The sequence below is a fragment of the Neomonachus schauinslandi genome, chromosome 8, assembly GCF_002201575.2.
Source record: "Neomonachus schauinslandi chromosome 8, ASM220157v2, whole genome shotgun sequence".
Classification (NCBI taxonomy): Eukaryota; Metazoa; Chordata; class Mammalia; order Carnivora; family Phocidae; genus Neomonachus; species Neomonachus schauinslandi.
The window spans coordinates 79,651,850-79,673,155 of NC_058410.1; the positions used below are offsets into that span (position 1 = coordinate 79,651,850).

The 21,306-nt window shown below is 37.3% G+C and overlaps 1 non-coding gene across 1 annotated transcript; it reads right to left on the minus strand.

The window, feature by feature from the left end:
* Positions 1-4,863: 4,863 nt before the first annotated feature.
* Positions 4,864-4,970, minus strand: LOC123325584. The gene has a single exon (XR_006540520.1). It is a non-coding gene; the product is annotated as a U6 spliceosomal RNA (small nuclear RNA).
* Positions 4,971-21,306: the final 16,336 nt, after the last annotated feature.

The window sequence follows — 21,306 nt, forward strand, 5'->3', positions numbered from 1 at the left end:
ATAAGAGAATGGGCAGACGTGATAATCCAGAAGCTCAGCCTCCCAGACCATGGAATTTTCTATTGGACTGCCTTCTACTAGACTAGACAAAGCCTAGATAAGTCACAAAAGGAAAATAACAAAGCATTTTTCTTAATATACTCTCAGCATCCAGTTTAATTTTGCATTAGGTGTGAAGAATAACTAGCGATATTTTATAATTAAATTTTAACAGCATTTTAATGGCACTTTGGAAACAAAACCAAATATTGCATCTTATGTGCTATACATACAAAATTTTATGAGGCATTTTACAGAGATTAATTATTTTTATAATCAACAAAGTTCTAAGAGTCCACAAATTTTAGTGGTTACTCTGATACACATCGAATTTGAATATAAGATCACTTAAAAATTGAAAACAATTTTATTTCATATATGCATATTTAATGAGGGAGAAGCTAAGTAATTACCTTGAGTACATACTCCTAATTCTTAGTAACTTTTTAAAAAGAAGAAAGTTGCTGATATGATAAATAGTTTGTATATGATCAGAGTATTATAGTCTGAATCTACTACGAACCAGCTATATGACTTGAGGAAGGCACTTAGCTTTGAGGGACCTCATTTTTCCCATGAGAGACTCGGATCATACAATTTCTGTGAATCTCTGGAACTCTAAAATTCTAATATCCTTGGGGCGCCTGGGTGGCTCAGTCATTAAGCATCTGCCTTCGGCTCAGGTCATGATCCCGGGGTCCTGGGATCGAGCCCCACATCGGGCTCCCTGCTCCGCGGGAAGCCTGCTTCTCCCTCTCCCACTCCCCCTGCTTGTGTTCCCTCTCTTGCTGTGTCTCTCTCTCTGTGAAATAAATAAATAAAATAAAATAAATAAAATAAAATTCTGATATCCTAAAAATGAGAATGTCTCTTATTTAATTTACCCCTAAGATAGAATGAGATTTAAATAGTTCTGATCAAATAGATATGTAGCATATTTAAAAACAAAAACAAATCAAATGAGTAAAATGAGAAAAGTTTCTCCTGGAACTTCTGATAATTTTTATCATCTTGAGTCACCCCTGCACAAGGGAACAGCTATGGGATTAGCAGCTTGTAGACAAATTTCATGCTTGGCAGCACTTCCCCTTGGTATCCAAAAATTTAAACTATATGACTTAAGAATATAGTTTGAGTTCTTATTCTCAGATGCAGCTGAAAACAAACACAGGTCTAAGCCATATACAAAATCCCAAAATTCAGGAGACACCTCCCCTTTCCTAATGGTTGTTTAAGCTTAGACTGACAATCCGTAGCACACACTTGTAATGAAACGACCTCTTCTATGTTTGCATGGAAGATGAGGCTTCATTTCTCAAACATCTCCGTAGGCTCCTGTGAGGCACAGGCAGAGCACACCTAATAAACAATTTATGTGGCCTATCATTGTTGGCGTTGACTTATCTCCCAAGTATGGATGAAATACATGAGAAAAATCAAGGTGGGAGAAGAATGGCCAACCTTTACTCATATTCTCTGGGCCTAGAATAATTCTCAGTTTGAGCTCTGATTCTGTTGATCGTATTTTTCATTCTAAGGAAGACTAAAGTCAAATGATAATTTACTTTTAAGAACCTCACAAGACTGAGATTTTACAGAGAAGTAGTGTGCACTTATAATTTTTCTAGACTTTTCCACATTCTGATGCAAAGCAAGTATTAGGGAGAAGTTGTTACACAATTGGTTGATTTAAGACTGATTCTATAACTTTTATTCATTTTCTCTAGAGCTAAGTAACATATTAAGCTGTACTTTTAGGCAGGAAATAAACAGTCGCAGTGATTATATATTTCATACTTTAGTATTTTATAAATTGGGGGCTCTATTTTAGGTAAATTTAATACATCCAGTAAGTGATTTTGTGACTATTTGCTCTCTTATTTCAGACAGTGCAAGGGAAGAAGTGTAATAATTCAGTTTTTCATACCTGTACTATTTGAAAACATAAAAATTCATAATTTTTTGTGGAGACTGGTCAGGGCAACAAAGATTGCAATTTAATTTTCAATAATTATGTCACTTGTCCTAAATTTGCCTTTCAATTATTGCTTTCACTTAAAGGTTTTTGATTGCCATATTGATATAAAAATAGTAAGAATACTAGGGGCGCCTGGGTGGCTTAGTCAGTTAAGCATCCGACTCTTGATTTCGGCTCAGGTGGTGGTCTCAGGGTCCTGAGATTTGGCCCTGCATCAGGCTCTGTGCTCAGTGTGGAGTCTTCTTGAGTTTCTCTCTCTCCCTCTACCTCCGCCCTTCACCCTGCTCGTACACTTCCTATCTCTCTCTAAAATAAATAAATAAAATCTTTAAAAAAGATAATCAGAGTACTATCCATAACCTTTGTAAGATTGTCACAAACTTTAAAAAGTCAGATTAGATTAATGGCATAAATTTCAAGAAGTTTCACATGTACTTTGTGAAATGATCACTACAATCAAGTTAATTAATGCATCAATCATGTCATATAGTTACCTTTAAGTTATACACCCATTATAGTAGTAGAAGGAAGAGAGTGATTAATTTTATCTGAATGTCTTTAGGGAAGTATTTACTACAAGATGTTTATGTTGAGTCTAGGTTCATGAGTACCATATTTCAGAATTGGGAATGCAAAGTACACAGTAAAGTCAACAGAGCAAGACTGAGACTGCTATCCTTATAAGGTCCTACTTGCAAATTTGGCCCTTGGCTGGTGTCTGGAAACTTAGATTTTAGAAGTGTTCCTACCGTGCCCTGATACGAATGGTTCACTATGTCTAAACTATCTGTACAAATAATAGAGCTTTTGCTGAATACCTTGTTTCCTTCTGGGAGTCTGGAAATTTGGTATGTGCAAGGGGGCTAGACAGTGGATGCCTACATGACCAGCTCCCATTAAAAATCCTGGGCACTGAGTTTCTAAGGAGCTTCCCTGCTAGACAACATTTCACAGGTATTGTCACAACTTATTGCTGGGAGAATTCAGTGCATCCTATGTGACTCCACTGGGAGAGGATCCTGGAAACTTGTACCTGGTTTCCTCCAGACTTCACTCCTTCACCTTTTCCCTTGCTCCTATTTATTTGTATCCTTTAGCTGTAATAAATTACAATGGTAGGACTGTATGCTTAGTTCTATGAATCCTCGTTGCTAATCAACCCAGGGGTAGTCTTGGAGACACCCAGGACAGGGTAGATTTTTTGGGAGGTCATCTTTGGCAGAGAAAACAGTAGTGGTCAGAGACAAGGACCACTTGTCAAAAAGGAAATACATTATGTTTTGGGAACTGCACCTCATTTTGAATGATTCTGCTAAGATGGGAAGGACTATTATACAGGAAGCCAAAGAGGACTTTAAACATTATCTAGGTATTTGGTTATTTTCCTTTTAAAGGGCTTTGATTAGTTCAATTCTTATTTGACCAAGCCTTCTTAAAAGCTTCTTACTGAGAATGAGCACAGAAGGTATAGATAGTCCAACTGAAGTCATGAACCTGACTCAAAAATGCTGCACCAAGAAAATTGTTCTGATTCTAACCAGTGAAAAATGGAATCTGTCCATGGTCTTATTTTTCAAAATATTTATTATAAAGTAAGCTCCTTGAGAAAAAGATTGTGTTTTTTTTAAAAGATTTATTTGAGACAGCTAGAGAGAGAGTGAGCACAAGCAGGGAGGAGGAGTAAAGGAGAGGGAGAAGCCAACTCCCCACTGAACAGGGAGCCCAATGTGGGACTCAATCCCAGGACCCTGGGGTCATGACCTGAGCTGAAGGCAGACACTTAACCAACTGAGCCATCACACGCACCCTAGAAGGATTGTATTTTATTTGTTTTTATTTTTCCTTAATGCAGTGCCTAGTATAGTGTTTTATTAATAGAAGACATTTAATAAATATTATATTTATGATCCCTTAGGAGATTATGAACTTCTTACAAGATGGGACCATATTTTATTCATCTTTGTATCTCTGTAATCTAGTACAGTATCTGGTTTACATTATCCATTCTTTCATTTCCAGGATATTTATTGAACATCTAGGATGTGGCACACACAGTTCTAGGTGCTTGTAATTAAACAGCAAACAAGAGAACAGGGCTAACAGTCACATGGGAGCTGAAGAAATGTTTGTTGAATTCAGTGGTATTTATCAGCCAGACTCTTGACTTCCCATAAGCCTGACATGGTGAAAGCTGTCCCTATCTTTCTCCTATATTTTGTTTGTCTTATTCCCTTATCTGTACACTGTAATTCTGGTTTTGAAACTGGAATACTATTGCTGCTCTTGTCATTGAGATTTTTCACCTCAGAAATGGCATAAACTCCTGGTCTAAAACAATTCTAACCAAAAACACAGTTGCACTGACCAAGATGGAATATGACAACTATAAATTGTAATGGGTAATTTAGATGATGTGTTCCAACAAAGGCAGGGATTTTTGCTTGTTTTATTTGCTTCTATAGTCTCAGAACTCAGGATAGTACTTTCACAATAAAAATTTGTTGAGCAAATCAGTTGAATAAATAATCTTATATCAGTAGCAAACGAAAGTTTTATCAATGAAATATTATTTAAAATTATTTTTTGGGGAAATAATACTAGCCAGGGGAGTGAAAACATGTAACACATAATTTAAAAGAAGCTCAAAAACTCAAGATGATTCTATAATGAGAAAATTTCCTGAGATGGGAGGTGGAGAAGTTGGGCTCTGGGTGCTTTGCCATTAACTTGCAATAATAGGACTTTTGTCTGGTCATTTTAAATTTTGTGCACCTCCGTTCTCTCATCTGTGAATTAAAGATGTTGAAAGAGATTTCTACACTCTCTTCCACATCAGTATTAAATCCTGATACCTGATGGGAGTTATGTATCTGCGTGTCATCCTTGCACACGGGCCATGCTAATCTTCTCTGTATCGTTCCAATTTTAGTATATATGCTGCCAAAGCAAGCACCCTGATGCGAGTTATGTAAAACCTAATTTGACCGGTTCTGTAGACTACTTCCATCAGTTGCTGGTCATTTTCTCATATTCCAAATTTATTAATGTCTCAGACAGTGATGACAATGGTGATGGACAGGCAAATAATAGAAACAACGGTATCAACTTACAGGAAAAACTCTTTCTAGCAGATGAAGCTTTATCAGAATATAAAATAAAATAGGAAGCTAGGGGATGAGTAAGTAGGGAACAAAATAAGATGATGCATTTTTATCTGTCTCTTATGGTGTATTTGAATTTAAGTTGTGAATAGCAGGAAGAGGGTTGAATTGATGTAGACTGATCCAGGAAGACAGATTTTCTTTTCTGGAAAACTTCTTGTAGAATTTCACATGCTTCATAGACATATAATCTGTTATCATTATTTTTAATAGTGATATGTCTTAGTAGATCTATTATTTGTATTTAATACATAATAGTTTCTCATAGATTTGTATAAATTAGCAAAACAATTAATTTGATACAATAAAATGAATACCAGCCTCTTGAGCGTTAACACTTATGTAAAATGCTGTAACACATAGATCACATCATTGAGGATTGCCTTGGGACAGGCTGCCATTGCTATTTATCCAAATATACAACTATCTGGGGCTTTCATCAGGAATGACAATTCTTTTTTTTTTTTTTTTTAAGATTTTTTATTTATTTATTTGAGAGAGAGAGAATGAGAGAGAGCACATGAGAGGGGGGAGGGTCAGAGGGAGAAGCAGACTCCCCGCCGAGCAGGAAGCCCGATGCGGGACTCGATCCAGGGACTCCAGGATCATGACCTGAGCCGAAGGCAGTCGCCCAACCAACTGAGCCACCCAGGCGCCCAGGAATGACAATTCTAGGACAAAACCAAAGATTTACCATGGAGCCTGAAACAGGCAGACAAGTAGCTTTAAACAGTAAGCAATCTTTTCAGATTAATTTTTTTTTCTTTCATCAAGAGTCAGTGTCAATGATGTCTGGCTTTCCCCAGGATTCATGACATAAAAATTTCATCTTAGGAAATGTTTGTTAAAAACAAACAGACAGGGCGCCTGGGTGTCTCAGTCCATTAAGCATCAGACTCTTGGTTTTGGCTCAGGTTGTGATCTCAAGGTCATGGGACCCGCTCAGCACACAGTCTTTTTGTCCCTCTCCTTCCTCCCCCTCTGCCCCTTCTCCCACTCGTGCACCTACTCTTTGCCCATGCTGCGCTCCAAGCACACCTGCGTGCATTCTCTGTCTCTAAATGAATAAATAAAATCTTAAAAAACAAACAAACAGACAGTATTTAGTATGTACTTTTATCATATGATGCCTATAATGCCTATAATGTGGCACCAGGATTTTGTTGTATCTGTCCATAATTATTTATCTGGAATGTAAATTTTGAAGGACCTGATTCTGGAAACACATAAGACTATCATAAAGATTTATGATTGGATTTCCAGTAGAAACTTTTAAGAATCAAATATTTTTTGTTTTTGATTTATTATACTTTGAGCTAAATATGAAGGGAGTGGGGGCATAATTCTTCTAAATCCTTTTTTAAAAGACTAAATAAAAAGTTTAAGGCTGCTAAAATATGACCTCTCAAAAACTTCTCAGCAACTTTTTGAGAAAAAAAAAATTGTGATTGTAAGTCACATTGATGGTGAAACTAATTTTAAAATGAATTTTTACATAAATTTTAAGTTCAGTGTATCATTCATGAGGCTATTTGTAATTAATTTTTCAAACATTGTATCTGAACCTAGTCACCTTTGTCTAAATGCTCTATTTTGGTCTTTGACTTCGAAATTCTCATTATTACGTATTGGGTATCCCCTTGATTTTTGACTCATGTCATTTTCAAGGACATCATAAAAAATTATGTCATTAGAATTTATATTTCATATTTTTCCCATTCAAATTTGTCAACTATAGTCCTCTTGCTACAAGATTTCCTTATCCAATACCAATATTCTCTCTTCTGCTTATGCAGTTCTTCAAATAATTCATCCAGTCCCAAATCTCCAACTCTCAACTTCAAGTTAGTTATCACCAAATCCATTCAGTTATTAATTCCATTGATAAATATTTATTGAGTATCTCCTGGCCTGCTAAGCACTGTGTTGAGAACAATGGTGAGATTTTCCCTTATCCCAGTCTTTCTTTCTTCTTGTTTATTCATTCATTCTTTTATTCAACCAATATTTAATATACTGCTATTTTGTGCCAGGAAGAGTACTAAGTAGAGGAATTACAGTTTACAATTTCTTTGAGACATGAGAAATGTAAATGGACAATTTCAACTTTAAGAAGTAAGTGCTAGTATGATAAAGGTTTTATACAGGAAGCTCTGGAAGATGGGTGGGCATGGAGGTTCAAGAAAGGGTTTTGCATTACTTAGTATCTTGCCTGAGATTTCAAACCCAAGCCAATTGTCTTGGTCTAGATTTCTCTAGAAGCTGACCCTGTGACAAGGATTCAACTGCAAGTAGTTTATTTGGTAAGCTGGTAGACCAGTGGGGAAATGAAACAGGGAAGAGAAAGATGCCAATATAAAGTGTACGTGATCAAGCCAGTTACCACCATGGACAACTGGAACTCGATCCCTCTAGGGAAATAGGAGAAACACTATGGTATACAACTTAGAGTTACCTACCATCCTCTGCCCCAGGTTGAAGAATCTGATTTCTATTCACCAGCTCCCTGTCCACCATTGTTCACCTCTGGGGACACTGACTCTTTGTCACTTCTAGCTTTCCTTATGCATGGCCAAATGTGCTCTTGAGGCTAAATAAAACCTTAAGACCAATAAGGGCAGATATTTACATTAAGCAGCCTCGGATGTATATAAATGAATGTTGCAGACATATGCACAGGGTAGCAACACCATCTGCTAAACCAGGTAATTCATAGAAGGAATTTAACACCGGAAATTGGTTGTGAAGTTGTCAGAAGTGCGACAAGAACAAAGGGGAAAAGTGAGGTGATATCAAGATTAGCAACTGCAGGAAGCTAATATGACCCCTAGGGCAAGAGGAACACAGGGAGGAAAGAATATGTCTGGGCCAGGAGCCAGGGCTGTGCAGCAGAAGTCTGAATCACTGAGAAGACAAGGAAACTACTAGAGATGTTGATTGAAAAAGAGTCAGATAAAGATATACCCTGGTTTTGTCTATCTTCCTGTTCTCCGGAGTCTAGCCAGTACTTCCCATTGGCCAAACCCAGCTAAGAAGACATTAGTCAGAGAAGCCCAGTAAGTGTGGCTTCAGGGATCAGGCCCTTGAAATACACAGCAGGGTAGAGAAGGGCAGGGGATAGACCTCAGCCAAGAGGCAAATAACCAGCCAGGTTTCTTTAGGATATATTGCCTAAGCAGAGTTGTCAAGATTTCCCCACCTAATTTTATTTTGCACTTTTTGTCACCAAACCACCTTTATTGCATCAAGGGTAGTCTCTTTCTAACCCTAAAAAAGTGGTATACTCAGGTTGTTTTCCCAGTCTACAGTTCTTTCTACATCTAATTGTCTTTCAAAGTCCAGGTTATGACTGACCTTCCCAAATATTCTAGGTGACAACGATGTCTCCTTTTCTGGGAGTGTTAGTGTGTGTGTTTGTGTGTGAGACACACTATTGTATGCCACCATGCATTTGTTCCTGTTTAATGAGTGTTTTACTTGACTCTTCCCCACCTCCCTGAAGGGTAGGGACCTGTATGAGTTAGAATTACATTGTGCTCTTTGATAGGAAAGCGAAAATGTCACTGACTACTTTTCTCTCTTGTGTAAACATGGATCATCTAGGCTGATATGACAGTTTCTCTACCAGCACGGATCTAAAGCCCTAATCCTAAATATATTGCTTCCACTTCATGATCTGAGTTAGCTGCTGCGAATCTAACCACTATGCCCACATTCTAGCTAGCAGGATGGAGGCTGTGAGGAAGAGAAGACCAGCCTCCTGGTAGATCATTTTAAGGTTATTTACACATCAGATGCACTTATAGCCACAGAACGACATGGTCACACTAGGATGCCAGAGAGTCTGGAATATTACTTATTCCAAATAGTCCTATGTATTATGTTGGATCCTTTAAGAAGCAAACATCAAGATGGAATTCGCTGTGCAAAAGCTTAACTGGGAGGGGGTGCCTATGAAGAATAAAGGAGAGAGAGTAGGAGCAGACAGGGAACACTTTCAGATCATGAACGATGCAGATCTGACATCTGAGAAAGGAAGGAATTGAGTAGCAGTACAACTCTGAGAAAGTCTCAGGCAGGCCTGTAGGAAGCCCCAGAGCAAAGATTTCCCATTAAAGAAGTACGATGTTGGGCACAAATGGCCCCGTTTGGCACCCCCGCTGTGCTCAATCCTCCCAGCTAGCTGTCTCTGGCCCGGGTCACAAACGGCTCTCCTGCAGGTTGCCACACCAGGTGACCATGGCCCCTTGCTTCGATTATTATAGAATCTTCACAGAACCCTTCCTCGCACTTCTTTTCTACCCTGTTAACTTCCAATGCAATATTATATACATGGCTGTGGAATATTATACACATGTGCTTCATGAGTAATTTGCTCACTTTCAATGTAAGTTCATGCTCTAGTTTTTTCCTGGTTTTCAAAACCACACATTTAGAGAGGCTTTCAGATGTAACAAGATTATGAGTTCCAACATATCTTCGAAAGCAAAGGAAATTTTTCTGAGAGATGGGATTTTATTAGTTGTTTAATGGAAGTTGTTAAAGGGGATGAACACTGAAAAAGGCAACATAATATTATGGGTTTGTAGAATTCAGAATGAAGGAAATGAACACATATAATTTCATAGATGAAATCTAGTTCAACTTCTGCTATTAGGGAACAGCTAAGGAAAAGGAGGCACAGATAATAATCTACCTAAGTTCCCACAGTACATTGAGGCACCATCAGGCCTATGTCCCTGGTCTCCCAGTTTCCCAATATTACGGTGTGTGCTCTGCTCTGCCTCTCTTTTTGGGTCGGGCTTTATCACAAAACTTTGCTAACTGGTAAGTTCTATTTGGAGGTCATATCCTACAAAAGGAATTGAACAGAAATAAAGTGACTTGGGTTTTTTTTTTTTTTAAGATTTTATTTATTTATTTGAGAGAGAGAGAATGAGAGACAGAGCACGAGAGGGAAGAGGGCAGAGGGAGAAGCAGACTCCCCGCCGAGCAGGGAGCCCAATGCGGGACTCGATCCCGGGACTCCAGGATCATGACCTGAGCCGAAGGCAGTCGCTTAACCAACTGAGCCACCCAGGCGCCCGTGACTTGGGGTTTTAAAGGTCAGGCCAAAAAGGCTATTGTCCTGGAGAATGAAAGACTTTGTTATACCCATTAAGCATAATAATTGGTGACTGATTGTCATAATGCCTTATGCTCTGCTTAACCTAATCAACAGAATCTGTAAAATATCAATCCACTCACTGCTTACACCAGGAGGTACTTCTGGAGAAATGCTAGACTTTCGTATTAATTGGAAAAAAATTGCACATAATGGGTTTCTCTAAATGGTCTGATGACTTATCCTGTCAAATCTTCACAGTCCAGATCTGGAGGATCACTCTCTTGGGCATAAAGATGCAAACCCCTTCATCTTCCCAAAGTTGTTCACCTGTGGTATTAGAGGATTGCTGCATGAATCACAAGAAATAGTAGTTTGCTACTCCTTCTCCCATTATTGTTAAGCAGAAAATAAACTGCAAACCTAAACGCTCACCCCAGGCTTACTTACATCTTCATTTCCGTACCTCTGAGAATTCAGGTGCATTCTCAACAAGTTTATAGCTTCATAAGACATTAATATAGCCCTTCGGTTGCAGTAATGTTCTTCCAAGTGCAGTGCTCAGAATGGCACCATGTCTACTGCTAATAGTGCATTAAATCTCTCTCAGATCCTGCCGACCCCCATGATCAAGGCTGTTCCTGGGGAGCTGTTTGAAGAGATTGCTGATGCTCAGTATTGATAACAAGGAGCCACGGGTGAAGGCTGCATTCAGTACTGAAACTGTGTCTTCTTTTACAATAAACACCTATAGCTTGCTTTTCTCTTTTGGACCCTGATGTCATAATGATAATCAGAGAAAGGTCCTCAGCAGAGAGAAGGTAACTGGTCCAATTAGGTAACAATAAATGCATCATGTAAACTCCAGGAACAAGATAAAAAACCAGTTGGATCAGGGTTGTGCTAGTTCGTCCTGACTTTTCTGCTATTTCCCAGTCACACTTAGGAATAAGTGCCCAGGTAATTAATTGTGGCACATTTTATCAAATAGTGAGAGCTTAGCTGCAAGTAACAGAATATTTAGACAGGAGTGGCTCAGACAGTAAGAACATTACTATCTTACAGAGTAAGAAGTCTGGAAATAGATGGTTCCAGGGTTTATTTAGGGATTCAATGACATCATCAAGGGTTAAGGATCTTGCCATTTTTTCCAATCTACCATCCAACATTTACTATGTTCATGGTGATTATGGTTGGTCAGAGACCACATTGACCAGTTATTAATTTAAAAAACAAAAATCTGGGACATATGGATGGCTCAGTCAGTTAAGTGTCTACCTTCAGCTCAGGTCATGATCCCAGGGTCCTGGAATCAAGTCCCACATCAGGCTCCCTGCTCAGCTGGGAGCCTGCTTCTCCCTCTGCCTGCCACTCCCCCTGCTTGTGCTCTCTCTCTCTCTCTGACAAATAAATAAATAAATAAAATATTTTAAAAAATAAAAATAAAAAACAAAAATCCCTAATTCCCAGTGGAATTTATAAGTGCAATTTATAAACTTGGCAAAAAATAATAGAGGCTAATACTTTTATGACATTATCCTCGGGAAGGAGGAACTCTTCAAGAAGTCACACAAAATTTTAAAAATCATAAAAATTATTAATTTAACTATTATTAAAATTAACATATTCTATTGATCAAATTGTTATAAAGAGTAAAGATATAAACCACAAACTAAAAAATATTTATAACACAGATAGACAATAAAGAAATAAATTCAGAATATGTATATATTCAGTATAATACTTATCAATTAATAAAAATATAAACACTCAAATAGAAAAATGAGCAAAAGATATGATTGTATAGCAGAGGCAAAAAAAGGCCCTTAATCACATAAAAGAGATGTTCAACCTATTTAATAGTTAGGTAATTTGATAATTAAAACCATAGTTGCAATGGACTGAATTTTTGTCCCCCAACGATTCATATGGTGGAGCTCTAACTGCTGATGCGCTGCTATTTGGAGATGAGGCCTTTGAAAGGTTTTCATTAGTTTATGAGGGTGGGGCCCTCAGGATGGGATTAGTGGCCTTATAAGAAGAAGAGAAAGAGATCCTTCTCTTGCCACATGAGGTCATGCTGAGAAGGTAGCCGTCTGAAAGCTAGGGAGAGAGCTCTCACCAGAACTTGACTATGTTAGCACCCTGATCTCAAACTTCGAGCCTCCAAAACTGTGAGAAAATAAATTTCTGTTTTTAAGCCACCCAGTCTATTATGGTATTTTATTATGGCAACCAGAGTCGACGAAGACGTAACATACATCAGATTGGCAGCTATTAAAAAATGAAATCATGTCATGTGTGTTGGCCAATTTGTGGATTAAAAGAAATCACATCCATTGCTGTGGATGAATAAATTGGAACAACCATGTTGGAAAATAGTTTGGCATTCCCTAGAAAATCTGAGCATGTAAACATCCTACCTTTCACCTAGAAATTAGGGAAACACTTCCAAATGTGCACCAGGAGACAAGCACGTGAATGTGTAAAACAGCTTTGTCTATCATGGCCTAAAACTAGAATAATCCTGAAAGTTTATCAACAGCAAAATTGACAAATATATTGTGATACATTTATAATACATAAGAATGCTGTACTACAGTGAAAATAAACTGTAACTAACCCACAGGGCTAATGTCAAAAAGATAATATAAAATGAAAGAAGCTGGGGCACCTGGGTGGCTCAGATGGTTAAGCGTCTGCCTTTGGCTCAGGTCATGATCCCAGGGTCCTGGGATCGAGTCCCGCATCGGGCTCCCTGCTCTTTGGGAGCCTGTTTCTCCCTCTGCTTCTCTCTCTCATGAATAGATAAATAAAAAATCTTTAAAAAAATAAAAAAATAAGGGGGCACCTGGCTGGCTCACTTGGTAGAGCATGTGACTCTTGATCTTGGGGTCATGAGTTCAAGCCCCATGTTGGGTGCAGAGATTACTTTAAAAAATAAAAAAATAAAAATAAATAAATAAAATGAAAGAAGCAAGTCACAAAAGAATTCTTACAATTAATGTGAAGTTCAAAAACAGGTAAAACAAAATTCATTTTATTTTATTTTTTATTCAAATATAATTAATATGTAGTGGTATATTAGTTTCAGGTGTATAATATGATGATTCAACAATTCTATTCATTTTTCAGTGCTCATCAAGGTAAGTGTACTCTAAATCCCGTGTATCTGTTTTACCCATCCCCTTACCCATTTCCCTGCTGGCAACCACCAGTTTGTTCTCTGTATTTAGGGGTCTGTTTTTTTTGTCTCTTTTTTCTTTGTTTATTCATTTGTTTTGTTTCTTAAATTCCACATATGAGTGAAATCACATGGTATTTGTCTTTCTCTGACTGACTTATTTCACTTAGCGTAATACCCTCTAGGTCCATCCATGTTGTCGCAAATGGCAAGACTTCATTCTTTTATGACCCAGTAATATTCGATTATATATATATATATATACACACCACATCTTCTTTATCCTTTCATCTTTTCATTATTGCTTTTCATTATTGCTTCCATACCTTGGCTATTGTAAATAATGCTGCAGTAAACATAGGGATGCATATATCCTTTTGAATGTTTTCATTTAATTTGGGTAAATACGCAGTAGTGGAATTACTGGATCATATGGCAATTCTGTTTTTAATTTTTTCAGGAATGTCCATACTGTCTTAACATTTGGCCAATTTGGATGTAGGATGTTTACATGCTCAGATTTTCTAGGGAATGCCAAACTATTTTCCAACATGGTTGTTCCAATTTATTCACCCATAAGAAGTGGGTGTGATTTCTTTTAATCCACAAATTGGCCATTGCATTCCTACCAACAGTGCAGAAGTTTCCATTTTCTCCATATCCTCTCTAACACTTATTTCTTGTGTTTCTGATTTTAGCCATTCTGACAGATGTGCAATGGTATTCCATTGGGGTTTGATTTGCATTTCCCTGATGATGAGTGATGTTGAGCATCTTTATATATGTCTGTTGGCCATTGTATGTCTTCTTTGGAAAACATGTCTGTCCAGGTCCTCTGCCCATTTTTTAATCAGATTATTTGGGGGTTTTTTTGGTGTTGAGTTGTGTAAGTTCTTTATGTATTTTGGTTAGTAACTCCTTACTGGATATATCCATTTGCAAATATCTTCTCCCATTCTTTGGTTGCCTTTTTGTTTTATTGATGGTTTCCTTCTCTGTGCAAAAGCTTCTTATTTTGGTGTAGTCCTAACAGTTTAATTTTGCATTTGCTTCCTTTGGCTGAGGAGACATATCTAGAAAAATGTGTCTATAGGCAATGTCAAAGAAATTACTGCCTATGATTTCTTCTTGGATTATTATGGTTTCAGGTCTTACATTTAGGTCTTTAATCCATTATTAGGTAAAATTGACATATAATCGGGCACCTGGGTGGCTCAGTTGGTTAAGCGACTGCCTTCGGCTCAGGTCATGATCCTGGAGTCCCTGGATCGAGTCCCGCATTGGGCTTCCTGCTCGGCAGGGAGTCTGCTTCGTCCTCTGACCCTATCCCCTCTCAGGTGTTCTCTCTCTCTCATTCTCTCTCTCAAATAAATAAATAAAATCTTAAAAAAAAATAAAATAAAATTGACATATAATCGATATGTATATTCCAGGTGTAAAATCAGATACATATTGGCATATGCATATATCTGTGAAACCATCACCATAATCAAAACAGTGAACATATTCATCACTCCCAAAGTTTCCTTCTGCACCTTTGTAATCCCTCTTTTTCATCTCCTTCTGTGCCACGTCCCCCATTCTTATCACAAATCTGTCTTTTATTACTATGTGTTAATGTTTTCTAGAGATTTATATAAATGAAAGTATACAGTATGACTATTTCTTGATCTGTCTTCTTTCATTCAGAATAATCATTTTGAGATCAACTATGCTGTTGTTATAACAATAGTTCATTCTTTTTTATTACTGAATATTATTGTATGGATATACCACAAGGTATTTTATCCATTCACCTGTTGGCTGACATTTCAATAGTTTCCTGGTTTGGGCTATTATTAATAAAACTGCTATGAACATTCCTGTACAAGTCTCTGTATGCACATTTATTTCCTTTTCTCTTCAAGTGGGATGTCTGAATCATTGTTAGGTGTGTGCTCAAATATTTAAGAAATTTCCAAATTGTTTTCCAAAAAGCTTGTACCATTTTACATTTCCACTAGGAAGATATGAGCATTCTAACTTCTCCACATCCTTGCCCAAACCTGGTATGGTTTGGTTTTTTAAATTTTAGACATTCTGGTAGGTGTGAAGTAGTATTTCATTGTGGTTTTGATTTGCATTTCCCTAATTCACATAGTAACTGATGGTATTGAACATCTTTTCATATCATTATTTGCCATCCATCTATCCTTTGGTGAACTACCATCTATCTTTGGTGAAATATTTTGCTCATTTTTAAATTTGGTATTTGGGTTTTTATATCATTATTACTGAGCTTTAAAAGTTCATTACATATTCCAGATACAAGTTCTTTATCAAATATAAGCTTTGCAAATATTTATTCCTAGTCTGTGGGCTTATCTTTTCATTCTCTTGACAGTGTCTTTCAAGGAGCAGAAATGCTTTAATTTTTATGAGGTACAATTTAAAAATTTATTCTTTAATGGGTTATGCTTTTGGTATTATATTTAAGAAATCTTTGTCTAACCCAAGTTCACTAAGACTTTCTCTTACATTTTCTTCTGGAAGTTTTATAGTTTTAAGTTTTTTATTAGGTCTATAACCTCTTTGAATTATTCTTTATATGATATGAGGTATGGATTCAAGTTCATGGTTTTTTTGTTTGTTTGTTTGTTTGTTTTTTGCATTTGGACAAATATTCCAGTATTCCAGCACCATTTGTTAATAAGACTGCCATTTGTCCACTAGGTTACCTTTGTACCTTTGTTAAAAAATTGGTCATCCCTATTTGTGTGGGTTCATTTCAGGATTCTTTATTCTAAAATAATATATATATATTTTTAAAGATTTTATTTATTTATTTGACAGAGAGAGAGAGACAGTGAGAGAGGGAACACAGCAGGGGGAGTGAGAGAGGGAGAAGCAGACTTCCTGCTGAGCAGGGAGCCCGATGCAGGGCTCGATCCCAGAACCCTGGGATCATGACCTGAGCCGAAGGCAGACGCCCAATGACTGAGCCACCCGGGTGCCCCTAAAATAATATATTTTAAAACAATACATAAATAAGGGATTGAACTATAAATAAAAGAAAAAGAAGGACTAAAAAATTTCAGGGTCATGGTTACCTTCACGTGAGTTGATAGAGCAGTGAAGTATGAGATCAAGGAAAGGCTTTTAGGACACAAAGTGTTCTGTTTTTTTAAGTTGGGTTATAAGTATAAGCTGTCTGGTTTTATTATTAGTCTTTAAACTTGACTTATACATTACAGAAAGTCTATTTTATAAATTGTACTCTATAAGCCTTATATTTCACTGTAAAAAGTACCCCCAAACTGACTTCTCCATAGCTTCTATTATTCAAAACTGGTTTACATAATGTGCCCCAAAACAATCATTGCCAAAGGAGAGTTGAATTTTTACGGGTCTCAAGGTGACCAAAGCCAATGTGCTGTTATTAAACTATTTTCTCATTGCCTCAAACCCATTCTTCTATACAGATTTCCTCCCTTACCCACAGTTTTTCTTTCTGCGGTTTCAGTAACCCAGGGTCAAGTGCCATTGCAAAGCAGATGATCCTCCTTCTGACATGTCACCAGAAGGTCAGGAGTAGTCTAACACTACATCACAATGCCTATGTCATTCACTTCATCTCATTACGTAGGTGTTTATCACCTCCCATCATAACAAAAGAAGGGTGAGAACAGTACAGTAAGGTATTTTGAGGGAGAGGCCACATTCATGTTACTTTTATTACAGTATATTACAGTTACAATTGGTCTATTTTATTATTAGTTACTGCTGTTAATCTCTTACTGTGCCTAATTTATAAGTTAAAATTTGTCATAAGTATGCATGTAGAGGAAAAAAATGCTAGTATATAGGGTTCAGTACTATCTGTGGTTTCAGGCATCCACTAAGGGTCTTGGAATGTGCCCCCACAGTTAAGGGAGGACCATGAACTCCGCTTTGTGAAGCCAGGGCTGAAACTGCAAACATTTCCCCTTTGCCAACTCCCTGTTAGGCTGACAGCAGAGGGCACTAGAGGCAGCTTGGAAGGCAGCAGGCTAGAAAAGGGATGGGAAACTTCCTGCTCTGCATCCTGTTCCTGTTAGCAGCTCCAGGCAATGGTTCTTTCCCCAGGCGATTGCTTCCAATCTTCAGATCGTATTCTGCGTTTCTAGACTAGTCACGGAGTTACCAACACCAGAAAGTGCCACCCTTTGCCTTGGTCTGAATCCAGATATCCTCCCATTTTCTAGGATCTGATAAACTGAATTCTTCCCTTTGTTCCCCTCAAGACCTGGGGCTGGAAGCCGCTTCCTACATTTTCTATCTTCCTTATCTCACAATTCCCTCTTTGCCTTGTAGTCTTCGAAAAACCTTCCAGTTAACCAATTCTCTGTATCAAATTCACTCTTAAAATAGCTGTAGTGGTTTCAGTTTTGCTGACTTGACTCTGAGTATGTCATTCACACTAGCTTTTTCTTTCTGGAAGATATGGTAACTTCCAAGAGGAAGGGCTACCACACAACCTTTTTTTAACTTTTCTTTTTAATCACGTGGTTTGTTACAATAAGAACAAGTCTTAGACTAAATTCTGCTACACACTCCAACATCTATTACCCAGCAGGAACAAAACTGGTACAATAAATTTTGTAATCATTGAAGTCTCAGCTTTTATCTTTTTAAACACTTGAAAAAAAAACACTTCGTAAGATAGGTTCAGTAGAGGCAGATCCAACATATTGTAGTGGCAGAGTTCAGCTAGCCTTCTAGTCAGATCAGGTGGGAAGACCCTCCAGAAACATTTTAACACAGTTCCGAAGCCTAAGTTAAGGACTCAGCTTTAGTTCTAAGGACCATAGGCTATTGAGCTCACTAAGTTCTTATACCCATCCTATGCAATAATGAAAAGGCCAATCTACACATCTTGAACAACACTTAGTCAACAAATGAAAAAATATTTTTTAACAAGCTCTCTGGTGCTTTTTAGAAACAATAGTAGTAAGGGGCACCTGTATGGCTCAGTAGGTTAAGGGTCCGACTCTTGATCTCAGATCTCTGGTTTGTGAGTTTGAGCCCCACATTGGAGCCCACTTAAAAAAAACCCCAAAGACCCAGAAAGAATGGTAGTGAAAACACCTATAGTTAGTGGTGTCTGAACTGTATACACGTGACTAGAATCTTTTCAATTCTGACTGTCTATTCCAGGATTAGAGTATTTCAAATGATAACTAACCACCCCAGGAGTATACAAAAAACAATACATATCCATGCACTGTACACATGGAGCATAATTGTGTGTGTATAAGTGTGTGTGTGCATGTGTATGTGTACTCCTCAGTAATGAAGTATTACATTGTAATTTATAGTTAGTATAGCATCAAGCATGGTTCATATGCTAAGGCTGGAAGAAAAGACATCCCTGGGGACATTGCCTCTCCCCCTGCCTAAATAATACTGGGGTTCTATTATCAAGACCAAAAATATCTGCCTCAAGCCGAAGTATGTTTTCTAGATTTGTAAATCTTTACATGTTAGGCTGGTAGAATTTAACTTTATTGGATTGTATGAGGAAGATTAAAATTTTATTTGTGACTCTAGTATTTATATAAAGGTTTCCATATTTCACCCAGGGCAGTTCTGGTTTGTTTTTTTATTTTTTATTTTGTTTATTGTTATGTTATGTTAATCACCATGCATTCCACCATTAGTTTTTGATGTAGTGTTCCATGATTCATTAGTTGCATATAACACCCAGTGCTCCATGCAGAACGTGCCCTCCTTAATACCCATCACCAGGTCAACCCATCCTCCTACCCGCCCCCCAGAACCCTCAGTTTATTTTTCAGAGTCCATCGTCTCTCATGGTTCATCTCCCCCTCCGATTTCCCCCATCTTAGTACATTATTGGTAAGAACTCCTTCCAGTTTCAATAGTGATAGGGTTTGGACAATGCAATATTCAATAATTCTAGTAAATAGAGGAATAAAATGAATCGTGTCAATTTTCATTGTCAACATGCTCAATTAGTTTGGGTGGAAACATAAAATGCTATATAAGGCACCTGGGCGGCTCAGATGGTTAAGTGTCTGCCTTTGGCTCAGGTCATGATCCTGGGGTCCTGGGATCGAGTCCCACATCGGGCTCCCTGCTCCTTGGGGAGCCTGCTTCTCCCTCTGCCTCTGCCTCTCTCTCTCTCTCATGAATAAATAAATAAAATATAAAAAACACATTAAAAAATAAATAAAATAAAATGCTATATAGTCTCTAAAAATGTTCTCTATTAAGGTGGAAAGGTATATTACTATTTAAATTTATTTTCAGAACTGCATAAGTTTTACTCTCTACACTTCTAACCCTCTACATGTCCGTATGAGTTCTAAGTATGAAATTAAAGTATTTTTTTTCTCTGCATATTGGGAGAATGTGTTATGTAATTAAAATGAAAAATTAAAATTTGATGAGAAAACTCTGTTCTCTGTTTTCTAACAAATGAAATATCAATGTGTTCTTAGATTATAGATGAGAGTTTTCAACCAAGAAATGTAAATTGATTAGGAGTGATTTAGTGCAACTCACTGCATCTGTACTAATTATACAAAATAGGAAATCATCTTTAACTCAGAAATCTCAAAATCTGCTACAGTGTTAGTGAAAGCATTACTAGCTAAAACCTCTGGCTTTTAATTCAACTGATCAAAGCCATTTAAAGAAATAAAAAAATGTGCAGAACGAGAGAGACACTTAAAAGTTCAAGCGGTAGGAAAGAAGATGTTTGTGTGCAACAGGTGTCTTGAAACTATAGTAATTAGCCTTGAGTTAAGAGCTGAGCAAAAACCCAAACGTTGAACCTGAGACAAAATTACTGCATCTGATATATGCAAAATATGTCGTATTCATAAACAGGTTTTAAAAGGTTTTTTTCTCCAATATTTGCATACAAGAGAGAATAGAAATCTTTATATTGCCATATTAGCTTAGAGGTAGAGAGCTCTTGATTTTCTTAAAGGTGCTTAAGAGAAAATTCTTTGTAGAAGCTCTGAAGAGGATTTGGAAATAACCCCCAGAGATGAAGTTACATGTTCCTGGGATCCAGCTGAAAAACATGCCTCCTAAATCCAGACGTGTTAAGTTAATGGGTCTGGGAACATTAAGTCTAATATAATTTTCAGTCCTGACTTTCTATTCTTTCCTGCATAAGGCAGTCTGCGAATAATCTACAATCCTTTCCCTTCCATCATATTTATAAAGGTAACAGGCCTGCTTATCTCTCCTAATCAGGCCAGGTGTGGGAATGGTAGGCTTTGTCTAATTTTCAGCTCTGGGCCGCAAAGGTCATTGACGACAAAAGGTTTTGATTTCTCTTATTCACTGTAGAACTATTTACTGTAAAATACCCCTATAATTGAAATTTAAAGAGATTTACTTTGTCTAGCCTTAAGAAGATAAAGTGTAGAGAAGAGATTTAATTTCATTCTGAAGTATATTCTCTGACAGTGGTTTTCAGTTCTATTAAAGGTCAGGACAAAAGGTACAGAGCAAAAGAACAAGAGAAATGTCGGGTAGATGTTAGAGACTTTTGGGTTTTAATTTGGGAATTACTAGAATTTATTGGCCAGATGTTTGTTCTTCTGAAGGTATTTAAGGAAAGGGTACCAAATCATCGTTTTCCTGGGAAGTTTGGAATGCTATCTTTGCTGGACCAGAGTAAGCAGTGGTTAAGTGAGTAATGCTACTTTTTTTTTTTGAAGTTGACTATGTGCAGTTTCTCTCTCTCTCTCTCATCTATCATCTGTCAATCACTTACAGTACTTTATAACTATAAATGCATTTTATTAATCTAAATTTATAAAACCCACCTAGCAATCAGTAA